At 41.9% G+C, this 24,087-nt stretch overlaps 1 long non-coding RNA gene across 1 annotated transcript; it reads left to right on the top strand.

Annotated features, from left to right (window-relative positions):
• Positions 1 to 8,024: 8,024 nt before the first annotated feature.
• Positions 8,025 to 21,130, top strand: LOC138772572 (uncharacterized). The gene is made up of 4 exons (XR_011359779.1): positions 8,025 to 8,126; positions 10,236 to 10,461; positions 17,704 to 18,649; positions 20,827 to 21,130. It is a non-coding gene; the product is annotated as an uncharacterized lncRNA (long non-coding RNA).
• The last annotated feature ends 2,957 nt before the right edge of the window (positions 21,131 to 24,087 follow it).

Raw genomic sequence — 24,087 nt, 5'->3', positions numbered from 1 at the left:
CGTATACGGTGTGTGTGTTTGTACCCTAATGTGTGCTTGTGTTGTTTTTTTGGGGGGGAGGGGGAGGTGGATTGTCGGCAGTGATGAGCACAGCACAGAGTAGAGTAACTCCCCTGTGCTTGCAATTTAGTTCAGAGCCGAATCTTAGCCTGTCCTCCTCTCTGTTTAATCTGCAGCCGGGACCTGTGCAGGAGCTGTCAGAAGCGCCCCCCGCGGGACACATCCCACCAGAGCGAGTTCTGTGATTACAGAAGGATCACAGAAGATGCCGGCGGGGGCTGCTTTTGAAAGCTCCGGTCAGCTGCAGAGTAATTTGACAGGGCAGCACTGATAACAGCCCTTGCTGCGCATAGGCTGCAGTGACACTAATTAATAATATACAGCAATCTCGCGATAGTTTCCAGCTTTGCAAAGGACGCTGGGAACTTCCGGTTGGCAGTCTTGAGCCGGCTCTTTTGAAAAGAGTCGGAACCAGACACTTATTGAAACACAGTGAAATCTATAAAATAAGTAATTAAAGTTATTTACAAAAATAAAGTAAAAACAAATGTAATAAAGTATTAAACCCAAACACCCCCCTCCCCATGATTGGTTCTCTTTAAATTAATAAAGATATATTTTCCTAATGATTCTTTCTGTACATTGATTACTTAGAGGTTCAGTTTCTTTGCTAGTCTGTAACTAGAACCCTATACCTTTGTGTAAGTACTAAATACCAAGTCCTCCATCCATAGTATTAGGAATTTTTTTCTGGGTTGGGGGAGATCTGCGAAAATTATGTTTGGTCTATGTTTTACAAGGAGCCAGGAGCTTGCAAATCACCCAAAGTTGCAAGGATGCAAATTTGTGGCAGCCACGCCCAAAAAGCAGTGTGTAGCTGTAACAGTGCAGATGTACAACCCATTTGTGAGAGATGAGATTACCACCACCTTGGCAAGGTATTGTACCTATGTTTCTCCTGGGGAAAAACTGAAAAACGTCCTTGGAACTTTTATTGGGTTAGGGTGCGTTCACACCTACAGGATCTGCAGCAGGTTTGATGCTGTGTTCAGTTATTTAAATGAAATCTGCTGCAGAAAATCAGCTGCAGATCCTGTAGGTGTGAACGCACCATAAGGGTACAAACACACACTGCATATACGCTGCGTATTTACTGCTGCGATACGCAGCAAATACGCAGCAGATACGCAGCAGATTAGATCTAAATAACTGAACACAGCATAAAATCTGCTGCGTATCTGCTGCGTATCTGCTGCGTATACGCTGTGTGTGTTTGTACCCTAAGGGTACAAACACACACGGCATACGCTGCGTATTTACTGCTGCGATACGCAGCAAATACGCAACAAATACACAGCAGATTAGATCTAAATAACTGAACACAGCATCAAACCTGCACCATCAAATCTGCTGCTTATCTGCTGTGTGTAAGGGTACAATAAAGATGTTTTTGGGTGGAATTCCATGTATCTGAGGGAGGGATTGACGACACTGCTCACCCTCCGCAAATGTTTTCCATTGGTCCCAATAGGGGCAGCCTGTTCTATCCTGGGCAGCCAGAGTTTTGCAGGGATTGCTTCAGTTTTGGACATGTTAAAAAAGACTGCACAACTGGCCAGGTATGCAAAAACTGTCTAAAATCTGGTCACAGAACTGCTGACTATAATGCAGCCAGAAAATGTCATTTTTTGTCCCCAGCACCAAGAAGATCTAATGCTGGGGTGGTGAGTGGCCAAAGTGCTGAGCACGTCCTGCCTGCTGTGGAGGTACTGCAGTCACGCTATCAGCACTTCACTGAAATGGAGTCACACTATCAGCACTAGGAATTGCAGTGCTCCTATATACCATGTTTTACGGTAATAGCCAGGACTAGTTAGTTCCAGGCTCCAGAATGTGCCAGGAAGATCATAGGGTGACACCTACATGTGAGACTAACTAAAGAATGTCAACTCTTGACCCCTTCAGGTCCATTCACCCACTGTTAACCCCTTCAGATCCACAACTGTTCAATTCCCCCACTGTTAACACCTTCACATCCACTACAATCTAATTCATCCACTGTTAACCCCTTTAGATCCACAACACTTCAATTCATCCACTTTTAACCCCTACACATCCACCACAGTTTAATTCATATACTGTTAACCCCTTCAGCTCCAGGAATATTTTATTTTTTTCTAACTATATGTAATTTTTAACACCTGAAAACCAGGCTCGTTTTAATTTATTTCTATTATTTGTCTTAGACATAGAGGAACCATTTTTACTGTACGGATTCGGAGTAATGTGATGGTAAAGTGTCTATTTGGGGCTATATGTCCCACTATTTGAAGTCCAATAAAATCATGAAATCAAATTGTTATCCAATCTCACTACCATATCCTAGAAGAGCGCTTACTCTCGTACAGGTTCTGTGATTTTCAGACATTTTTACTGTACGGATTCGGAGTAATGTGATGGTAAAGTGTCTATTTGGGGTTATATGTCGCACATTTTGAAGTCCAATAAAATCACGAAATCAAATTGTTATCCAATCTCGCTACCATATCCTAGAAGAGCGTTTACTCTTGTACAGATTCTGTGATTTTCAGACATTTTTACTGTACGGATTCGGAGTAATGTGATGGTAAAGTGTCTATTTGGGGCTATATGTCCCACTATTTGAAGTCCAATAAAATCACGAAATAAAAATTGTTATCCAATCACTTTGCCATATCCTAGAAGAGCGCTTACTCTCATACAGATTCTGTGATTTTCAGACATTTTTACTTTACGGATTCAGAGTAATGTGATGGTAAAATGTCTATTTGGGGCTATATGTCCCACTATTTGAAGTCCAATAAAATCACAAAATCAAATTGTTATCCAATCTCACTACCATATCCTAGAAGAGCGCTTACTCTCGTACAGGTTCTGTGATTTTCAGACATTTTTACTGTACGGATTCGGAGTAATGTGATGGTAAAGTGTCTATTTGGGGTTATATGTCCCACTATTTGAAGTCTAATAAAATCACGAAATCAAATTGTTATTCAATCACACTACCATATCCTAGAAGAGCGCTAACTCTCATACAGGTTCTGTGATTTTTAGACATTTTTACTGTACGGATTCGGAGTAATGTGATGGGAAATTGTGTATTTGGGGCTATATGTCTCACTATTTGAATTCCAATAAAATCACGAAATCAAGTTGTTATCCAATCACACTACCATATCCTAGAAGAGCGCTTACTCTTGTACAGATTCTGTGATTTTCTGACATTTTTACTGTAGGGATTTGGAGTAATGTGATGGTAAAGTGTCTATTTGGGGCTATATGCCCCACTATTTGAAGTCCAATAAAATCACGAAAACAAATTGTTATCCAATTTCGCTACCATATCCTAGAAGAGCGCTTACTCTCGTACAGTTTTTGTGATTTTCTGAAATACTTACTGTACGGATTCGGAGTAATGTGATGGTAAAGTGTCTATTTGGGGCTATATGTCCCACTATTTGAGGTCCAATAAAATCACAAGATCAAATTGTTATCCAATCACACTACCATGTCCTAGAAGAGCGCTTACTCTCGTACAGTTTCTGTGATTTTTAGACATTTTTACTGTACGGATTCGGAGTAATGTGATGGTAAAGTGTCTATTTGGGGCTATATGTCCCACTATTTGAAGTCCAATAAAATTACGAAATCAAATTGTTATCCAATCACACTACCATATGCTAGAAGAGCGCTTACTCTCGTACAGGTACTGTGATTTTCAGACATTTTTACTGTAGGGATTCGGAGTAATGTGATGGTAAAGTGTGTATTTGGGGCTATATGTCCCACTATTTGAAGTCCAATAAAATCACGAAATCAAGTTGTTATCCAATCACACTACCATATCCTAGAAGAGCGCTTACTCTTGTACAGATTCTGTGATTTTCTGACATTTTTACTGTATGGATTTGGAGTAATGTGATGGTAAAGTGTCTATTTGGGGCTATATGTCGCACATTTTGAAGTCCAATAAAATTACGAAATAAAATTGTTGTCCAATCTTGTTACCATATCCTAGAAGAGCGCTTACTCACGTACAGGTTCTGTGATTTTCAGACCTATTTACAGTAGGGATTTGGAGTAATGTGATGGTAAAGTGTCTATTTGGGGCTATACACCTGATAATTTGAAGTCCAATAAAATTACGAAATCAATTAGTTCTCCATATTGTTCTTGTTGTTGGACGCTTTTGGTAGACTACTTCCAATCCCAGGAGGGACCAGCTTCATGGCTGATGGAAGATAACCATTAAGAGACTTTTTTCAGGACTGTTCTTCTATTCTATTTTAATAAGTCTATGTTCCTTTTAAGTTTAGGTTAGGGACTCGCAAGAGAATGAGGACCCTTGATGTGGCTTGCGAGCTTACGATATTTCTTGCCTATTTTTTTCTTCTAGTTTTCAACGGTAAAAGATATCTACTAATACCTCATTGAAGATTGGACATCGAGCCATCAAGGAGCCCCACTAGACTAAAGCTGCTTTCACATGCAGCAGATTTTAGTCAGATTTTCTACAGCAGATTGTCTGTTGCCAAACCAAAGTCAACCTGAAGTTTCAAATCTTCTGTAGAAAATCTGCATCAAATCCGCAGTGTGTGAAAGCACCCTTACTATTCTGCAAGTCTTCCCAAGTCTATTATAGGGCCATGCAGCTGCCACTGACTGACAGCTACTTACCGCCCTAGCGGTCTTGTTTCTGCTACCTAATAAAGAGCGCTGAGGGGCCTGTGTGAGCTGCTGGCGCCTGCTGATGCCCCTCCCCTGTGCCAACTTCTATGCTTTTATAGAAGAAGTCTGGCTAAAACATTTTTGTATTGTTATTGTATTGTCACCCAAAAGTTATACAAATCCCCAATATACACCTATTACGGGAAATGCTTAGGAAGCGCTTTTTTCTCTGCACTTACTACTGCATCAAGACTTCACTTCCTGAATAACATGATGATGTCACTTCCGTGATAACATGGTGATGTCACTTCCTGGATAACATGGTGATGTCACTTCCTGGATAACATGGTTATGTCACGACCCGATCCCTGAGCTGTGTGGGCTGTGGCTGCCGGAGAGGATGATGGCAGGGGGACACTGAGGGATACAGGGCACTGGAGGAACACTGAGCATCCCCCTGCCATCATCCTCTCCGGCAGCCACAGCCCCCACAGCTCTGGGAGTCGGGTCGTGACATCACCATGTTATCCAGGAAGTGACATAACCATGTTATCCAGGAAGTGACATCACCATATTATCCAGGAAGTGACATCACCATGTTATCCAGGAAGTGAAGTCTTGATGCAGTAGTAAGTGTAGAGAAAAAAGCGCTTCCTAAGCATTTCCCGTAATAGGTGTATATTGGGGATTTGTATAACTTTTGGGTGACAATACAATAACAATACAAAAATGTTTTAGCCAGACTTCTTCTATAAAAGCATAGAAGTTGGCACAGGGGAGGGGCATCAGCAGGCACCAGCAGCTCACACAGGCCCCTCAGCACTCTTTATTAGGTGGCAGAAACAAGACCGCTAGGGCGGTAAGTAGCTGTCAGTCAGTGGCAGCTGCATGGCCCTATAATGCACTTGGGAAGACTTGCAGAATAGTAAGGGTGCTTTCACACACTGCGGATTTGATGCAGATTTTCTACAGCAGATTTGAAACTTCAGGTTGACTTTGGTTTGGCAACAGACAATCTGCTGTAGAAAATCTGACTAAAATCTGCTGCATGTGAAAGCAGCTTTAGTCTAGTGGGGCTCCTTGATGGCTCGATGTCCAATCTTCAATGAGGTATTAGTAGATATCTTTTACCGTTGAAAACTAGAAGAAAAAAATAGGCAAGAAATATCGTAAGCTCGCAAGCCACATCAAGGGTCCTCATTCTCTTGCGAGTCCCTAACCTAAACTTAAAAGGAACATAGACTTATTAAACTAGAATAGAAGAACAGTCCTGAAAAAAGTCTCTTAATGGTTATCCTCCATCAGCCATGAAGCTGGTCCCTCCTGGGATTGGAAGTAGTCTACCAAAAGCGTCCAACAACAAGAACAAGATGGAGAACTATTTGATTTCGTAATTTTATTGGACTTCAAATTATCAGGTGTATAGCCCCAAATAGACACTTTACCATCACATTACTCCAAATCCCTACAGTAAAAATGTCTGAAAATCACAGAAACTGTACAAGAGTAAGCGCTCTTCTAGGATATGGTAAAGTGATTGGATAACAATTTGATTTCGTGATTTTATTGGACTTCAAAGTGTGCGACATATAGCCCCAAATACACACTTTACCATCACATTACTCCAAATCCCTACAGTAAAAATGTCTGAAAATCACAGAAACTGTACAAGAGTAAGCGCTCTTCTAGGATATGGTAAAGTGATTGGATAACAATTTGATTTCGTGATTTTATTGGACTTCAAAGTGTGGGACATATAGCGCTAAATAGACATTTTACCATCACATTACTCCAAATCCCTACAGTAAAAATATCTGAAAATCACAGTACCTGTACGAGAGTAAGCGCTCTTCTAGGATATGGTAACAAGATTGGACAACAATTTGATTTCGTAATTTTATTGGACTTCAAAATGTGCGACATATAGCCCCAAATACACACTTTACCATCACATTACTCCGAATCCGTACAGTAAAAATGTCTGAAAATCACAGAATCTGTACGAGAGTAAGCGCTCTTCTAGGATATGGTAAAGTGATTGGATAACAATTTGGTTTCGTGATTTTATTGGACTTCAAATAGTGGGACATATAGCCCCAAATAGACACTTTACCATCACATTACTCCGAATCCCTACAGTAAAAATGTCTGAAAATCATAGAACCTGTACGAGAGTAAGCGCTCTTCTAGGATATGGTAACTAGTTTGGAAAACAATTTGATTTTGTGATTTTATTGGACTTCAAATAGTGGGACATATAGCCCCAAATACACAATTTACCATCACATTACTCCGAATCTGTACAGTAAACATGTCTGAAAATCACAGAACCTGTACGAGAGTAAGCGCTCTTCTAGGATATCGTAGCGAGATTGGATAACAATTTGATTTCAAGATTTTATTGGACTTCAAAATGTGCAACATATAGCCCCAAATAGACACTTTACCATCACATTACTCCGAATGCCTACAGTAAAAATGTCTGAAAATCACAGAAACTGTACGAGAGTAAGCGCTCTTCTAGGATATGGTAGTGTGATTGGATAACAATTTGATTTCGTGATTTTATTGGACTTCAAAATGTGCGACATTGCTTCTGCTGACTGGGTGGAATAACCCCTTCCTTGTGCACCCCCTGACACCCTTGTTGCTAAAGGCGAAAACTGTTCTGTTGTTGCTGAAGGTGGAAACTGTTCTGCTGCTACTGAACTAAGTGAGCCTGAGATGGAGGTGGACAAAGCCTCTTTAGGGTGCCTTTAGGGTGCCTTCACACATACCATATCGCTGCATTTTTAATGCTGCGTTTCTAACTGTGCGTTTTTATCGCTGCGTTTTTTACATGCGCATTTTGATTTTCACATGATTTTCATGTAAAAATCAAAACTTGCATGTAAAAATTGCATCAAAAACGCACCGTTAAAAATGCACCGTTACAAACGCAGCGATACGGTACGTGTGAAGCTACCCTTAGGGTACAAACACACACACCGTATACGCAGCGTATTTACTGCTGCGATACGCAGCAAAAACGCAGCAGATTAGATCTGAATAACTGAACACAGCATCAAGTCTTCACCATCAAATCTGCTGCGTATACGGTGTGTGTGTTTGTACCCTACAAGAGAAAGGCACCTGGCATTGCTGGTTCCCCAAGTCCTAGTGAGAACATTGAGGAGTTCCCCAGCCCGCCTACTGAGGGGGAGGACGTCTCTGATGTGGACTCGGACGCCTCCTCTTTGGATAGCCAGAATTTTTCAGATAAAAGTACTGTGGTGGAGCTGTCAAAAACCCTGGGCTTCAGGAAAGGCACAGGGGATCTGAAAAAGGGCAGAACAGAGTGGAGCGGCATGCAGGGGGTACAGGACAAAACCTCTGAAAAAATCCTCGCCATCCAGGGAAAGCTGCAAAGAAAAGTGATGGTAAAAAGTCATGATTTTTCTGTATGTTATACTTTTCTTTCCCCTATAGGTACTCCTGATGGAAATGCTACTTTCTGTTAGCTTCCTAAATGTGAGGAGCATTAGATCTGCTGAGAGAAGAGCAGCTATTTTTGATTCTCTTTCTGGTTTGCCAAATGATATCTTTTATTTACAAGAATGTAGCATAAAGGAGGAACCGCATACAGCACAATGGGCACACGGACATAGTGTGTGGTCCACTAGTAAGCATAGAAATGCTGGAGTGGGGGTTTTGTTTAAAGGTTACAATTATGTTATAAAAAATGTTATACACATTGTACAGGGAAGAATCCTCTTAGTTTGTTTTTTAAAAAATGTTGTTTTGTTTAAACTAATTAATGTCTATGCCCCACCTGACAAAAAGGAAAGGGAAGAAATGTTTGAGAAATTATACTATTTTCTGGGTGGACAGGACAACATTATCCTGACTGGGGACTTTAATTACATCCACCAGGTGGGAGACAGGGAGGGCTGTGGGAAGCAGGTGGATAATGGTACTTTTACACGGAGCAATAATTCGCCCGATCGCACGATTAACTACTTTGAATGAACAATGTTTTTTTTATAACGATCAGCGTTTAGACGGAACGATACATCGTACGGAATAATCGTTTTGCGATCACTTAAGCCTATCTCACACATAGGGGAAATTGTTGAAAGACTGTTTACACTGAACGATCTGCAAATTTTTTGCGAACGAACAACGATCATTTGAGAACATGCTGAAAGATCAAAATGAACGATTTCTCGCTCTTTGCTTGATCGTTTGCAGCGTTTACAAGGAACGATTATCGCTCAAATGCGATCGTTATTGTGCAAAAACGAAGAATTTCAAGAATTGGAGGCCTATAGCGCTCCTGAACTGTGATTATAAACTCATCGCAAAAGTTATTGCTGAAAGGTTAAAGAATGTAGTGGATAAAATGGTTGGTGAGGAGCAGGTGTGTGGTGTTCCTGGGAGATAGATCTATGAAAGCTTAATGGGTGTGCGTGATGTATTGTATGATTGTAAAGACAGGAAACCACCAATAGCAGTTGTAGCGGTTGATTTTGAAAAAGCTTATGATAATGTCAGCAATAAGTTTATGTTTAATGTGTTACATAAGATGGGTGTGTCTGAACATATGATAAAGTGGATAGGGATATTGGGAGAGATTTATCAAACATGGTGTAAAGTGAAACTGGCTCAGTTGCCCCTAGCAACCAATCAGATTCCACCTTTCATTCCTCACAGACTCTTTGGAACATAAAAGGTGGAATCTGATTGGTTGCTAGGGGCGACTGAGCCAGTTTCACTTTACACCATGTTTGATAAATCCCCCCCATTGTTTTCAATTGTTGTGAGTAAGGGTGCGTTTACACAGACAGATTTATCTGACAGATCTTTGAAGCCAAAGCCAGGAACAGACTGTAAACAGGGATCAGGTCATAAAGGATTTCTCCTTTTTTCAAATCCATTCCTGGGTCTGGCTTAAAAAATCTGTCAGATAAATCTCTCTGTGTAAACGCACCATAAGGTGCAAGTGAATGGGTGTCTGAGTAAGAATGTGGAAATTAGGTCAGGTGTGAGGCAGGGGTGTCCTCCGTCTCCTATATTATTTATCTCTGTGATTGAACCTTTTCTAAAGATGATTAGAAAAGATAAAGTTATGTTTGGTGTTGAAGTGCCAGGGAGTGAGGGAGTCAAGCAGGTTTAAGAAGAGCAAAATTACTGATTGAATGTTTTTGTATTGTGAGAGGTTTTAGGGTACAAACACACTTGCCGGATCTGCAGCGAGTCCTCTCGCTGCGGATCCCGGCCCTATTATTTCAATGTTAGATAAAATCGCAGCAAGGATGTACATCCCTGCTGCGAGTTTGTCCCCAGCCCTGTTAACCCCCCGGCCGCCAGAGCATATACTTAATTTTTGATTGTGCGTTATATGGGAACCAAAGTTGGGAGATTGCTAATAATAAAATTCAAAGAAAAATAGATTTCTGGTGTCTTAGGAGTCTAACCTGGAAGGGAGGGTGCTAATAATAAAAGCTGTTCTTTTTCCTATTCTTTTATATGTTAATAATGTTTTCCAGCTCCTGATATATTTTTCTGGAACTCCAGAATGGAAAAGTTAAATCGTCAAAAAATAATGAAAGTGAAAAAGCTGCGGCTGAAGCCCTTGACCACGTGGTATGTGATGGCCTATAAGCGGCTGGAAGTGGAGCTGTGGCGTACCTCAATCAGTGGCGAGACCTGGTGAGAGCGGGTCCCGGCGGAAGCTCTCCGCGCTTGCTGGCTTAATCGTGAAGTGCTGTCAGGGTAAGCTACTGCCGCGGGGTTCTCCCTGTTTTCGCCGGATCATGCTGAATTCTGGAGGGGCCTGGTGGCAGGGCCTCCCCTAATTGAATCCCTGCTGCACAGTTGAATCTCCTGCATCCCTGGTTGCTTGGGCTGTAGGGTGAGCGGACTGGCGGGAGGTGACCCAGTGGCAGGGGGCCCCCCTGCCTATCCACTCCCCATTAGGGTGCAGTCGCAGCTCACCCACCCAGGTTCCTGACTTATCAGTGGGAGGACCATGCAATAAAGAATCCCTGAGTTCTGGCATCACACTGTCACTTCAGGGGCTGCAGTGGCAGGGTAGCCCCGAGAGACTTTTCCGCCCCTCCTGGTATATATCATTGAGGCCAAAAGGGACTGCATAATTATTGTGACACAGTGAGAGAGTGTCACTGAAAGGGTTAAATAAAGTTACTTTCAATAAAAAAAATCTGTTCTTTGGACAAGTGCTAAACATGCAATTAGACTGCAAATAGATGGAGAAGGCAAATATCTGCGACATGGCAGCGAACCTACCCACAGAGCCTGACACAGAGCACAGAAAACTGAATGGAGTATTGTGGATGTACAGGCAAAAATAATGGATAAGACCTTGAATATACAACGTCATAAAATTTTCTGCGTTCAAGCATTTCCTACTCTGGGATTGTATGACATATCTTTCATCTCCCAGAATGCCTTCTGAGGGTGCCTTCACATGTACCGTATTGCTGCGAGTTTCTCACACGTAAATCCACAGTGATACTGATTGCTAACAAGCCAAAGTATGTGTATTCTCGCTGCGTGTTTGGTGCGAGTTTTGATTTTCACGTGAGAGTTTAACACCACAAAAAGAGAAAAGGGGAAAGGGCGCCTCTTAGTGCAATACCGTAATTATTGGGTAACAATAGTGCAGAGATTCTCGCTCAATATGCTCACCTTTTAGTGTTGTGCAATGATAGGCACAACACTATATCACACGTGATGCCAATACCGCAGCTCAGCAAAGGATCATCCACACAGGGTGTGGAGTAGACACACCAAGACAATAGGGTCTTTAAAACACTTTAGAAACCACACAAGATCCTCCAAATAGCATAGCGCAGGTATATATATGTTAAGGCAGGGTAGTCAGTGGTAAGCCTTGTATTACTGGCTGCCAGTGGATATGACTCCCAAGCCAGATAATGGTAAAAAATGCCAAAGCAGATTTATTAAAAGCTAGCGACGCGTTTCGGCACTCTAGTCCATCAGTGCCTTTCTCAAGCCTAACAGAGTCTAAATACAGAGAGGTATATATACACCTGTAGTGCAACAAGTCCCAGCGCGGCACTTCCGGTATTGCGGACTGCTGTTCAACATGTATCAAGGGCCACCAGATCATATCACATAATGCCATGTACATATCACACATAGAAGAGCAAAATCATCGTCTACTTACTGTCCTCTGATGCTCCGCCCATGTTCCTCTCGCCGGGTCCAGTAATGGCTGCGGCAGAAATGACATAGGACGTAGTGAGCAGCATATACTAGTAACGTTAATAGCGTACACCTACGCCATCTTCTTAAATGTAATAGCATGTGAGCTACACTAGATGGCAGCATATACTTAAACAGATACCCTTTAGTTATGTATACCAATTTGTACGAATAGCTGTATAAATTCATGTTCTAAGAATAAATAGCTATACATTAATAAATAAATAAATAAATAAATAAATGATAACAGCTATAAACAAACTCTCTAAACTCTGAAAGAAAAACATATACATTAATACATTAAACAAAGCAATACATAATTAATTAATTAAAAACACCATACTATAAAATGCCATCATAGCCCCTAAATGGTATATAGTTATATATGTTCTATTACTTTATTCAAACCATCAGGATATAATGATTGAATCCTATATATCCAGTATGTTTCACTTTTATTCAGCACTGCTACTCTATTATGCGTGCCTACTGGGATTTGTTCAATAGGGGTGATTGACATTTTATTAAAATCTTTATTGTGTGTACATGTTAAATGTCGTGACACACTATGCTTAAGGAACCCTTTGGTAGCATTGTGTCTGTGTGAGTTTATCCTCTTGTGTAGAGGTTGGATGGTGCGTTCAATATATTGTAGTCCACACTCACATGTAAGGATTTATACTATGACCCGGGTGCGTTCACACCTACAGGATCTGCAGCAGATCTGCAGCAGATTTGATGCTGTGTTCAGTTATTTAGGGTATAAACCCACACACCGTATATGCAGCGTATTTACTGCTGCGATACGCAGCAAAATCGCAGCAAAATCGCAGCAGATTAGATCTAAATAACTGAACACAGCATCAAATCTGTACCAACAAATCTGCTGCGTATTTGTTACATATCTGCTGCATATACGGTGTGTGGGTTTATACCCTTAAATGAAATCTGCTGCAGAAAATCAGCTGCAGATCCTGTAGGTGTGAACACACCATAAAGGGGCAAGAACAATCTAAGTGTTGTTTGATTTTAAATATTTCCCTGTTATATTTGATTTAAAAGTGTTTATCCCTACCGATATATTTTGGCAACATTTGCACTGTTTCTTTCCGCATTTCCACACTCCCTTCTTCTTATTCTCTTCCAACATATTTAGATTTCCTCTATTCTTGGAGTTTTTTAGCCTACTTGGGGCTATAAGGTTCCGTAGTGTTTTGCCTCTTCTATAAGTTAAACCTGTTTTTTCTGGAATAAGTCTTTTTAAAACACGGTAAGAGGTCAACAGATGCCAATGTTTCTCCAAGGTTTCTTTAATTAGAACATTGCTATTATTAAAAGAGGTGATAAAATTAAGACGCCATCTTTCCGAATCTCTTCCTCTGAATTTTCTGAGTAGGTTGTAGTAGGTCATTCTGGGTGCTCACAAGGTTCTTCTTAAAGGCCCCATCCACCAGTTTTTTCGGAAAACCCTTTTCTGAAAAACGTTTTTTTTTTTTTTTAATTTTGGACTGTGCATTAAAATCTTCTGTGTCTGTAGAATTTTTCCATATCCAATAAAACTGACTAAAAGGGGTCTTTTTCATCCACTTTTTATGTGTTTTAAATGTGTACTTTAGTAGTTTAAAAAATGTTGGAATTCACCTGTTTAACCCATTAAGGTCAAAGCCAATTTTCGTTTTTGCGCTTTTGCTTTTTCCATTTTATTTTTAAAAATCCATAGCGCTTGCATTTTTTCACCTAGAGACCCACATGAGCCCTTATTTTTTGTGACACCAATTGTACTTTGCAATTACAGGCATTTTTTTTGCATAAAATATGCTGCGAAGCCGGAAAAAAAATCATTTGCGCTGAGAAATTGAAAAAAAAAAACGAATTTGTTTTGATTTCGGGGAGTTTTGCATTTACGCCGTTCGCCCTATGGCAAAACTGACTTGTTATGCATGTTCCTCAAGTTGTTATGACTTTTTTTGTATCTGATGGCTTTTAAAAAATTCAAACCATTGTTAACAAATATACGTTCCTTAAAATCGCTCTATTCCCAGGCTTATAACGCTTTTATCCTTTGGTCTATGGGGCTGTGTGAGGTGTCAGTTTTTGCGCCATGATGTGTTTTTTCTATTGGTACCTTGATTGCGCATATATGACTTTTTGATCACTTTTTATAAAAAATTTTCTGGATTTGATGCGACCAAAAATGCGCAATTTTGCACTTTGGGATTTTTTTGCCCTGACGCCGTTTACCGTGCGACATCAGGAATGTGATAATTTAATAGTTCGGGCGATTACGCACGCGGCGATACCAACTATGTTTATTTACTTGTTTATTTATTAATTTATATTTAGAAAATGGGAAAAGGGGGGTGATTTGGGGAGGGGATTTTTTATTAATAAAAACACTTTTTATCTTTTTTTTTTACATTAACTAGAAGCCCCCCTGGGGGACTTGTATATAGACAGCACTGATCTCTCATAGAGATCAATGCTGTCTATATACACAGCAAAGATCCATTTGATCGGTGATAGATTGCTTTGGCCTGCTGCAGGCCACAGCAATCTATTGCCGAGCCGGGATCAGCGTCATTGCGACGCTGAGGCCCGGCACGGCCAGAAGAACGGATCTCGCGGGGGGGGGAGATCCGACCCACTAGACACCAGGGATGCGAGTAATAAAGCCCTTCAATGCAGCTGTCAGGTTTGACAGCTGCATTGAAGTGCTTAATTAGCCGGCATGGCAACGGGACCCGCGCCGGCTAATAGAGGCACTGCAGATTGCAGCCGGGAGCTATGCCGTTCAGAGCGGGGTCCCGGCGGGACCCCACTCTGAACACCCCCCGCGGCACCATGACGTACCAGGTACGTCATGGGTCGCTAAGGGGTTAAAGTGCGTTTTAGTGCAAAAGGTTTGTTCTGTGTGAGAAATAACTAAATCAAGAAACACTATATTTTCCGCACTAATATTTGGACTAAATTGCAGGCCCCAATCATTATTAAGAAAATCGATAAAACCCATAACAGACTCCTGTGTCCCTTTCCAGATAAAAAATAGGTCATCGATAAAACGCCTGTATAAAACAACCGCCCCATAAATAAATTTGCATAACTGGGTGCGGCCCGAGTCCCCATCGCGGTACCCCTGGTCTGATGGTACATGACGGCATTAAAAAGGAACACATTGTGTCAAAATGAACCTGATTATTTTGTGCAATGTCGAGCTTACCATCTTCCATCAAATACTCTTCCATCCAGGAACATGGACGGAGCATCAGAGGACAGTAAGTAGACGATGATTTTGCTCTTCTATGTGTGATATGTACATGGCATTATGTGATATGATCTGGTGGCCCTTGATACATGTTGAACGGCGGTCCGCAATACCGAAAGTGCGGCACTGGGACTTGTTGTACTACAGGTGTATAAATCTGCTTTGGCATTTTTTACCATTATCTGGCTTGGGAGTCATATCCACTGGCAGCCAGTAATACAAGGCTTACCACTGACTACCCTGCCTTAACATATATATACCTGCGCTATGCTATTTGCAGGATCTTGTGTGGGTTCTAAAGTCTTTTAAGGACCCTATTGTCTTGGTGCAACACCACAAAAAACGCAGCTACTTTCGTGTAATACGCAGCGATATGGTATGTGTGAAGGCACCCCGAACATGTTTTACAAGGAGCTTGAAAATTTGTGGCAGCCACGCCCAAGAAGTAGTGTGTAGCTGTAACAGTGCAGATGTACAACCCATTTGTGAGAGATGAGGAGATTACCACCACCTTCTTGGCAAGGTACTGTACTTATTTTCCTCCTGGGGAAAAACTGAAAAATGTCCTTGGAACTTTTATTGGGTTAAGATGTTTTTGGGTGGAATTCCGTGTATCTGAGCGAGGGGTGGATGGCACTGCTCACCCTCCGCAAATGTTTTCCATTGGCCCCAATAGAGGCAGCCTGTTCTATCCTGGGCAGCCAGAGTTTTGCAGGGATTGCTTCGGTTTTGGACATGTTAAAAAAGACTGCACAACTGGCCAGGTATGCAGAAACTGCCTAAAATCTGGTCACAGAACTGCTGACTGTAACGCAGACAGAAAATGCCATTTTTGCAGTTCTACTGATCACCTTGCCAGGCCGAGCCCTGGTGTGTCCCCAGCAACAAGAAGATCTTATGCTTGGGTGGTGAGTGGCCAAAGTGCTGAGCACGTCCTGCCTGCTGTGGAGGTGCCCTCTGACACTGCTTCTACTGACTGGGTGGAAGAACCACTTCCTTGTGCACCCCTGACACCCTTGTTGCTGAAGGCAAAAACTGTTCTGTTGTTGCTGAAGGTGGAAACTGTTCTGCTGCTACTGAACTAAGTGAGCCTGAGATGGAGGTGGACAAAGCCTCTTTTAAGAGAAAGGCACCTGGCATTGCTGGTTCCCCAAGTCCTAGTGAGAACATTGAGGAGTTCCCCAGCCCGCCTACTGAGGGGGAGGATGTCTCTGATGTGGACTCGGATGCCTCCTCTTTGGATAGCCAGAGTTTTTTAGATAAAAGTACTGTGGTGGAGCTGTCAAAAACCCTGGGCTTCAGGAAAGGCACAGGGGATCTGAAAAAGGGCAGAAAGGAATGGAGCGGCATGCAGGGGGTACAGGACAAATCCTCTGAAAAAATCCTCACCATCCAGTGCGAGGGAAAGCTGCAAAGAAAAGTGATGGTAAAAAGTCATGATTTTTCTGTATGTTATACTTTTCTTTCCCCTATAGGTACTCCTGATGGAAATGCTACTTTCTGTTAGCTCCCTAAATGTGAGGAAGAGCCCGGGGCTGCGATCGGGCGGCCGGGGCTGCGGGCGGCTGGCTGGAGCATATACTTCACCTGGTCCCCGCTCCGGCTTGCTGAAGACATCGGGAACCGCCGGAGCCGGGATCAGGTGAAGTATCAGCTCCGGCGGCCGGGGGGTTAATGGGGTGGGCTGCAGACAAACTCGCAGCAGGGATGTACATCCCTGCTGCGTGTTTGTCTGCCATTAAAAGCATAGGGCCGGGATCTGCAGCGAGTCTCGCTGCAAAAACGCAGCATGGAGACTCGCTGCAGACCCGCCAAGTGGGTTTGTAACCTAAGGCTAGTTTCACACTGCGTTTTTGCAATCCGTTTTTTGCAAAAAACGGATGAAAAAAACGGATGCTTTTGCGTTTTTCCATTGACTTCCATTGTAAAAAAAACGGATCCGTTTTTTTTTTTTTACGGATACAAAAACGTAGCTGACACTACTTTTGTGTCCGCTAAAAAATCCGTTTTTTTTTTACAATGGAAGTCAATAGAAAAATGGATCAAAATGGATGCACACAAATGCATCCGTTTTCTTCACCCGTTTTTTTGCAAAAAACGGATGAAAAAAACGGATTGCAAAAACGCAGTGTGAACCCAGCCTGAAACTGATGAAAAAAAACAATGCATTTGTGTGCATCCGGTTTTCCATTGACTTCCATTGTAAAAAAAACGGATCAAAACGGATCAATTTTTTTAACAGACACTAAAGTAGTGTCAGCTACGTTTTTGTGTCTGTCAAAAAAAAAAAACGGATCCGTTTTGATCCATTTTTATTACAATGGAAGTCAATGAAAAAACGGATCATAACGGATACACACAAATGCATCCGTTTTTTTATGGATGAAAAAAACATTGCAAAAACGTAGTGTGAACCCAGCCTTCTAATCGTTCTAAGGGATTTACATATTTCAGTGACAAAGGAAACATAATTTCACGTATTGATTTTTTTTTTTTCTTTCTAGATTTCAGCAAACTAAAAGTTTTTCTTTGCGGCATCTACCTTATACAGACCATTCTATGCTTGAGTGTTGTATCAGTACAAAGAGTGAATGCTGGCATGGAAAGGGTGTGTGGAAGCTTAATATTTTAATGGACACCGCTTTGAAATTGGATGACCCATGTATAGCCAGCGGCCGGGAAGACGCTGATGAATTTTTTGCTTTGTGTGATGTAAAAGATGAACTACAGATGCTAAGTACTAAAGCTTTAGAATACCGTGTAATGTCCCTTGCTGAGAAAGAAGGGAAACTATTTTGGACACAAAATTCATTGCAGTCCTATAGCAAGAGCGGCAGAGCTCCGAGAGGGCTACGCATGTATAAAGAAACTTCTCAGTTTAATGATGATGAGACTTTTAAAAAACAATGGCAACAGTTACATCAAGAAAATGCCTTAAACTTAACCCGTCTAGTGCTGGAACGCACTGAATCTGAATATGCACAAGTGACGGAGGAATTGTTAAGAGCTAAACAAGAGCTTAAAACACGCCTGACTGAATCACAATTTACATTCGTTCTGAAACGGGTGGAGAAGAGAACTACTCCAATACAGGCTGACATTAAGGAGAGGAAGAGAAATAAATTTTTGAGGGATGAGTCCGATTATGAGAATAATAAAGTATTTACCTGGAATCCACGCCGTGCACGTAACAACAGGAGATCCAAATTTCAAAAGAAACGAACGGATTACTGGACTACTGATTCCGGATCGGATTCGAGTGGCGATTCTGTTCCAGTGGACACTAGAGACACTCAGCGCCCCGGTAGCTCTGTGGCTGCTGAGGGAACTACCCCTTTAGGCGGAGAATACGGCGAGGCCGGCAAAAACGTAAAAGGCATGAAAGGAGGTGTCAAACGCAAGCATGTCTCCTGGCGCAAGTAGGAGCTCCATCTGCAGCTGACACCACAGGTACATGGGACGCTGGGAATGTTACAATTATTAATTTAACTAAACTTACCCTAAGTGATGACTGTGTATCCTTGCTAAAGAAGGGTCTTAACTATTGTGTTAGTTCTAACTTTAATTATGTTGAATTCAGGTTTGATTTACATAAGGGTATTAGAAAGTTACATTTGAAGCGCTTCTTTAACCAAAGACCAACAAGGGATAATATGCAAACTCTGACAGGAGAGAGACAGATAGATGTGGGCATTCTAGGTTTTACTATGAGTTCACAATTCACTGCACAAGATCGTGACATATTACAATCTTTAATGGAGTTACAGGGAGTAACAAGTGAAGAGGAACAGATACATACAGGAACATTTTTTCAAGGGGGGGCCCCCTCCACCTTTAATCCCCCCTTGCCTGCCGGGTCACCTCTGGACTTATTTGAGCAAGCGGTTATTCGAGAGGTTAAATCACTTTTGTATCCCCAGGCAGGCAAGAACCTTTCTTGCTCTGAATGGAAAGCCTTACAGTGGCTCAAGTCCAGATCAGATGTTATAGTCCGCCCGTCAGACAAGGGGGGCAATATAGTATTACTTACACGTGAATACTATATGTGGGAAGCAATGCGCCAGTTGAATGATTCTAACACATATGAAAAATTACGCGCTGATCCCACATCAAGTTACCTGTCGGGTATCCGTTCACTATTGCGAAGGGGAGTAGAGGCAGGATTTTTCTCAAAAAGGTTTGCTGAGAAGCTTATAATAGAGTGTCCTAAACGGCCGCATTGGTATTGGATCCCGAAAATCCACAAGTGTATGGAGCGTCCTCCTGGACGCCCCATAGTAGCTGGTTGTGGATCGGTTACTGAACCGATATCCAAATACCTGGATTGGATCCTACGCCCTCTACTCAAGAGTGTCCCCGCAGTGTTACGTGATACTAAGGAACTACTACAAGTGTTGGAGAGTTTTGAATGGAGGGAGGGCCTGTCACTGACTAGCATCGACGTCGAGAGCCTATACACCCGCATCCCGCAGGATGCGGGTGTACAGGCTGTTAGACGTCGATTGTAAAACTGTGGTACCTGTGAACCCCACTTTATAGAATACATTTGTGAACTGCTTCAGTTTGTCTTGGGTCACAACGCGTTCCAGCTCGCTGACCAGTGGTACTGTCAGCGAGCTGGGACTGCGATGGGGACGCCAGTAGCCCCGACTTTTGCAAACTTATATCTTGCAGAGTTAGAAGACAATAAAGTGTTCAATATAAACAATTCACATATCTCTAAGATAGCTTTATTTTTACGCTATTTGGATGATATATTGATTGTATGGTCAGGACAGAAAGCTGAATTTTTTGAGTTCCTTACATACCTCAATGACAATGAGTTCAACATGACATTTACAGCCAATTTTGGGGGTAAGACACTAGACTTCTTGGATACACATATAGAAATCACGGAAAATGGATTGGAGATAAGTGGATATCGTAAACCTACCGCTACGAATACATTACTTGAATACACGAGTTATCATCCCCCACATGTAAAACGTGCTGTCCCATACGGACAATTTGTCCGCCTTAGACGTATTAATAACACAGAATCCCTTTTTGATACACAGGCAGAGGCCCTATCCAAAAGACTAATAGCAAGGGGAATACCCACAGAATGAAATAGACAAATGTAGAGTGAAAGCTAAATCTCTGAATCGCAAACAGTTACTGTATAGTAATAGACACCGTAGTGATAACGCGGATAGGACTGTGTTCACATTCAAACACAGCCCTATGAACGCGGTAGTTCGCTCCGCTGTCCATAAGTGCTGGCACCTATTGGAGGGTGATGAATGTCTAAAAACAATAGCGACTGTACCCCCCTTGGTAGCCTTTAAACGCTGTAAAAACCTACGAGATGAACTAGTTAAGGGACGGCTGACTCAAAAAGAACAGGATAGTGTGCACTGGCTTTCTAGCTCATTACAACCAGGAAATTATAAATGTGGTCAATGTCGATACTGTAAATATCTCCACACCGTAAAAAACATACAGTTAGGTGGTGTAAATTGGGTGATTAGAGACTTCTTTACATGTCGCACAACATATGTAGTGTATGCTGTTATTTGTAATTGTGGCTGTTATTATCTGGGAAAAACCATTCGCCCCTTATTTAAGCGGTTTTCTGAACATCTTAGGTCCATTCAGACAGGAAAAGGTTGCCCGAGGCTTATTTCACATGTTCGCAATGTACATGGGGGCGATACCAGTGAATTACAGTTTTTGGGCCTGGCCCGGGTGAAACAACCGCAATATGGAGGCAACAGACATGATTTACTACTAAAAAAAGAAACAGAACTAATTTTAAAAACGGAAGCTTTGGGTCCGCTGGGACTGAATGATAGATTAGATCTCCACGGAATTCACCTATAATCACACATGAATGTTTTTAAGTGATTTTAACACGTATGTCTTTCTGTTTAAAATGTATTTTGTATAATTGATTGCTACACCTGTGTGATGGTGTTAAAAGGTTGGACATACTGATGACGTGTAGGGCCTTGAGGAAGCGCGCTGCGCATGCGCGTGAAACGGCTGTAGCCCAGTCACTTGTCAGCGTCTGTGCCGAGCCGCTAGAATAAAGGCTTTTTTACTGCTACTGCTTAGTGCCACAATTTTTTCTATGGATATGATTAATACTTCTCTGCTAGAGGATGAGAGTGTGTGTGAAAGGTATTGTGAATGGTTTAAGAAGTGGATGAATAAAAAGAGTAAATTTTCCTGTGTAAATGAATGGTGGGAATGGGTTAAATTACAAACAAAGTTTTTTTTTTTTTTTTAAATTAAAGCTGGCTGTACAAAGGCTAAAAAGCAACGTGAAGAATATGAAATGTGGCAAATCAGACTGGAATATTTAGAATGTTTGCAGAAAGGGGGGTTGGAGGTAAAAAAAAAAAATCAGGAAACAAGGGAAAGAGTAAGAAATTGCTTACATGAAAAAGGGAAAAAAAAAATTGCACAATCGAGAAAGAACAAGATGAGAAATGTAAAAAGTTTTTCTTTAAGAAAGCCTATGGTAAAAAGTGGGAATAGTGAGTGTGATAAATGAGAATGGTGAGGAGGTGCATGGTAAAAACGAGGTGCTGGATGATGTATGGAAATATTATTCACATTTATTTTCTGACAAACAAAGAGCTATTGTTAGGAAGAAGAATGTTTGGAATATATTGAAGGATGTCGGGAATTGGAAGATAGTGAATGGTCCGGTAGAGATATAGGTATGGAGGAGGTGGAATCCATAGTGAAAACCATGCAGAACGGGAAAGTAGCTGGGAATGGTGGGTTACCAATAGAATTTTATTGTAAGTTTTGGGAGTTGATTGGTTCTCATGTGTATGAGGTATGTAAGGATGTACTGGAGAGAGGGTGTTTGTCACAAAGTATGAGTGAGAGTGTGGTTGTATTATTATATAAAAAAGGTAATAAAAAGGATTTCAAGAATTGGAAGCCTATAGCGCTCCTGAACTGTGATTATAAACTCATCGCAAAAGTTATTGCTGAAAGGTTAAACAATGTAGTGGATAAAATGGTTGGTGAGGAGCAGGTGTGTGGTGTTCCTGGGAGATAGATATATGAAAGCTTAATGGGTGTGCGTGATGTGCTGTATGATTGTAAAGACAGGAAACCACCAATAGCAGTTGTAGCGGTTGATTTTGAAAAAGCATATGATAACGTCAGCAATAAGTTTATGTTTAATGTGTTACATAAGATGAGTGTGTCTGAACATATGATAAAGTGGATAGGGATATCGGGAGAGATTTATCAAACATGGTGTAAAGTGAAACTGGCTCAGTTGCCCCTAGCAACCAATCAGATTCCACCTTTCATTCCTCACAGACTCTTTGAAAAATGAAAGGTGAAATCTGATTGGTTGCTAGGGGCGACTGAGCCAGTTTCACTTTACACCATGTTTGATAAATCTCCCCCATTGTATTCAAATGTTGTGAGTAAGGTGCAAGTGAATGGGTGTCTGAGTAAGAATGTGGAAATTAGGTCAGGTGTGAGGCAGGGGTGTCCTCCGTCTCCTATATTATTTATCTCTGTGATTGAACCTTTTCTAGGGATGATTAGAAAAGATAAAGTTATGCGTGGTGTTGAAGTGCCTGGAAGTGGAGGGAGAGATTTAAGAGTGATTGGCTACATGGATGATGTGACTATTGTGTGTAAGAGTCAAGCAGGTTTAAGAAGAGCAAAATTACTGATTGAATGTTTTTGTATTGTGAGAGGTTTTAGGGTACAAACACACTTGCCGGATCTGCAGCGAGTCCTCTCGCTGCGGATCCCGGCCCTATTCTTTCAATGTTAGATAAAATCGCAGCAGGGATGTACATCCCTGCTGCGAGTTTGTCCCCAGCCCGCCCCGTTAACCCCCCGGCCGCCAGAGCATATACTTTATTTTTGATTGTGCGTTATATGGGAACCAAAGTTGGGAGATTGCTAATAATAAAATTCAAAGAAAAATAGATTTCTGGTGTCTTAGGAGTCTAACCTGGAAGGGAGGGTGCTAATAATAAAAGCTGTTCTTTTTCCTATTCTTTTATATGTTAATAATGTTTTTCCGGCTCCTGATATGTTTTTCTGGAACTCCAGAATGAAAAAGTTAAATCGTCAAAAAATAATGAAAGTGAAAAAGCTGCGGCTGAAGCCCTTGACCACGTGGTATGTGATGGCCTATAAGCGGCTGGAAGTGGAGCTGTGGCGTACCTCAATCAGTGGCGAGACCTGGTGAGAGCGGATCCTGGCGGACGCTCTCCGCGCTTGCTGGCTTAATCGTGAAGTGCCGTCAGGGTAAGCTGCTGCCGCGGGGTTCTCCCTGTTTTCGCCGGATCATGCTGAATTCTGGAGGGGCCTGGTGGCAGGTCCTCCCCTAATTGAATCCCTGCTGCACAGTTGAATCTCCTGCATCCCTGGTTGCTTGGGCTGTAGGGTGAGCGGACTGGCGGGAGGTGACCCAGTGGCAGGGGGCCCCCCTGCCTATCCGCTCCCCATTAGGGTGCAGTCACAGGTCACCCACCCAGGTTCCTGACTTATCAGTGGGAGGACCATGCAATAAAGGATCCCTGAGTTCTGGCATCACGCTGTCACTTCAGGGGCTGCAGTGGCAGGGTAGCCCCGAGAGACTTTTCCGCCCCTCCTGGTATATATCATTGAGGCCAAAAGGGACTGCATAATTATTGTGACACAGTGAGAGAGTGTCACTGAAAGGGTTAAATAAAGTTACTTTGAATAAAAAAAAAATCTGTTCTTTGGACAAGTGCTAAACGTGCAATTAGACTGCAAATAGTTGGAGAAGGCAAATATCTGCGACATGGCAACGAACCTACCCACAGAGCCTGACACAGAGCGGCTGTATGTACCTGAAGAGAAGAATGGAGTATTGTGGATGTACAGGCAAAAAT

Source organism: Dendropsophus ebraccatus, chromosome 14 (assembly GCF_027789765.1).
Source record: "Dendropsophus ebraccatus isolate aDenEbr1 chromosome 14, aDenEbr1.pat, whole genome shotgun sequence".
Taxonomy (NCBI): Eukaryota; Metazoa; Chordata; class Amphibia; order Anura; family Hylidae; genus Dendropsophus; species Dendropsophus ebraccatus.
The sequence above is the reverse complement of the archived record's forward strand: the minus strand, read 5'-3'. Positions and strand labels throughout refer to the sequence as shown.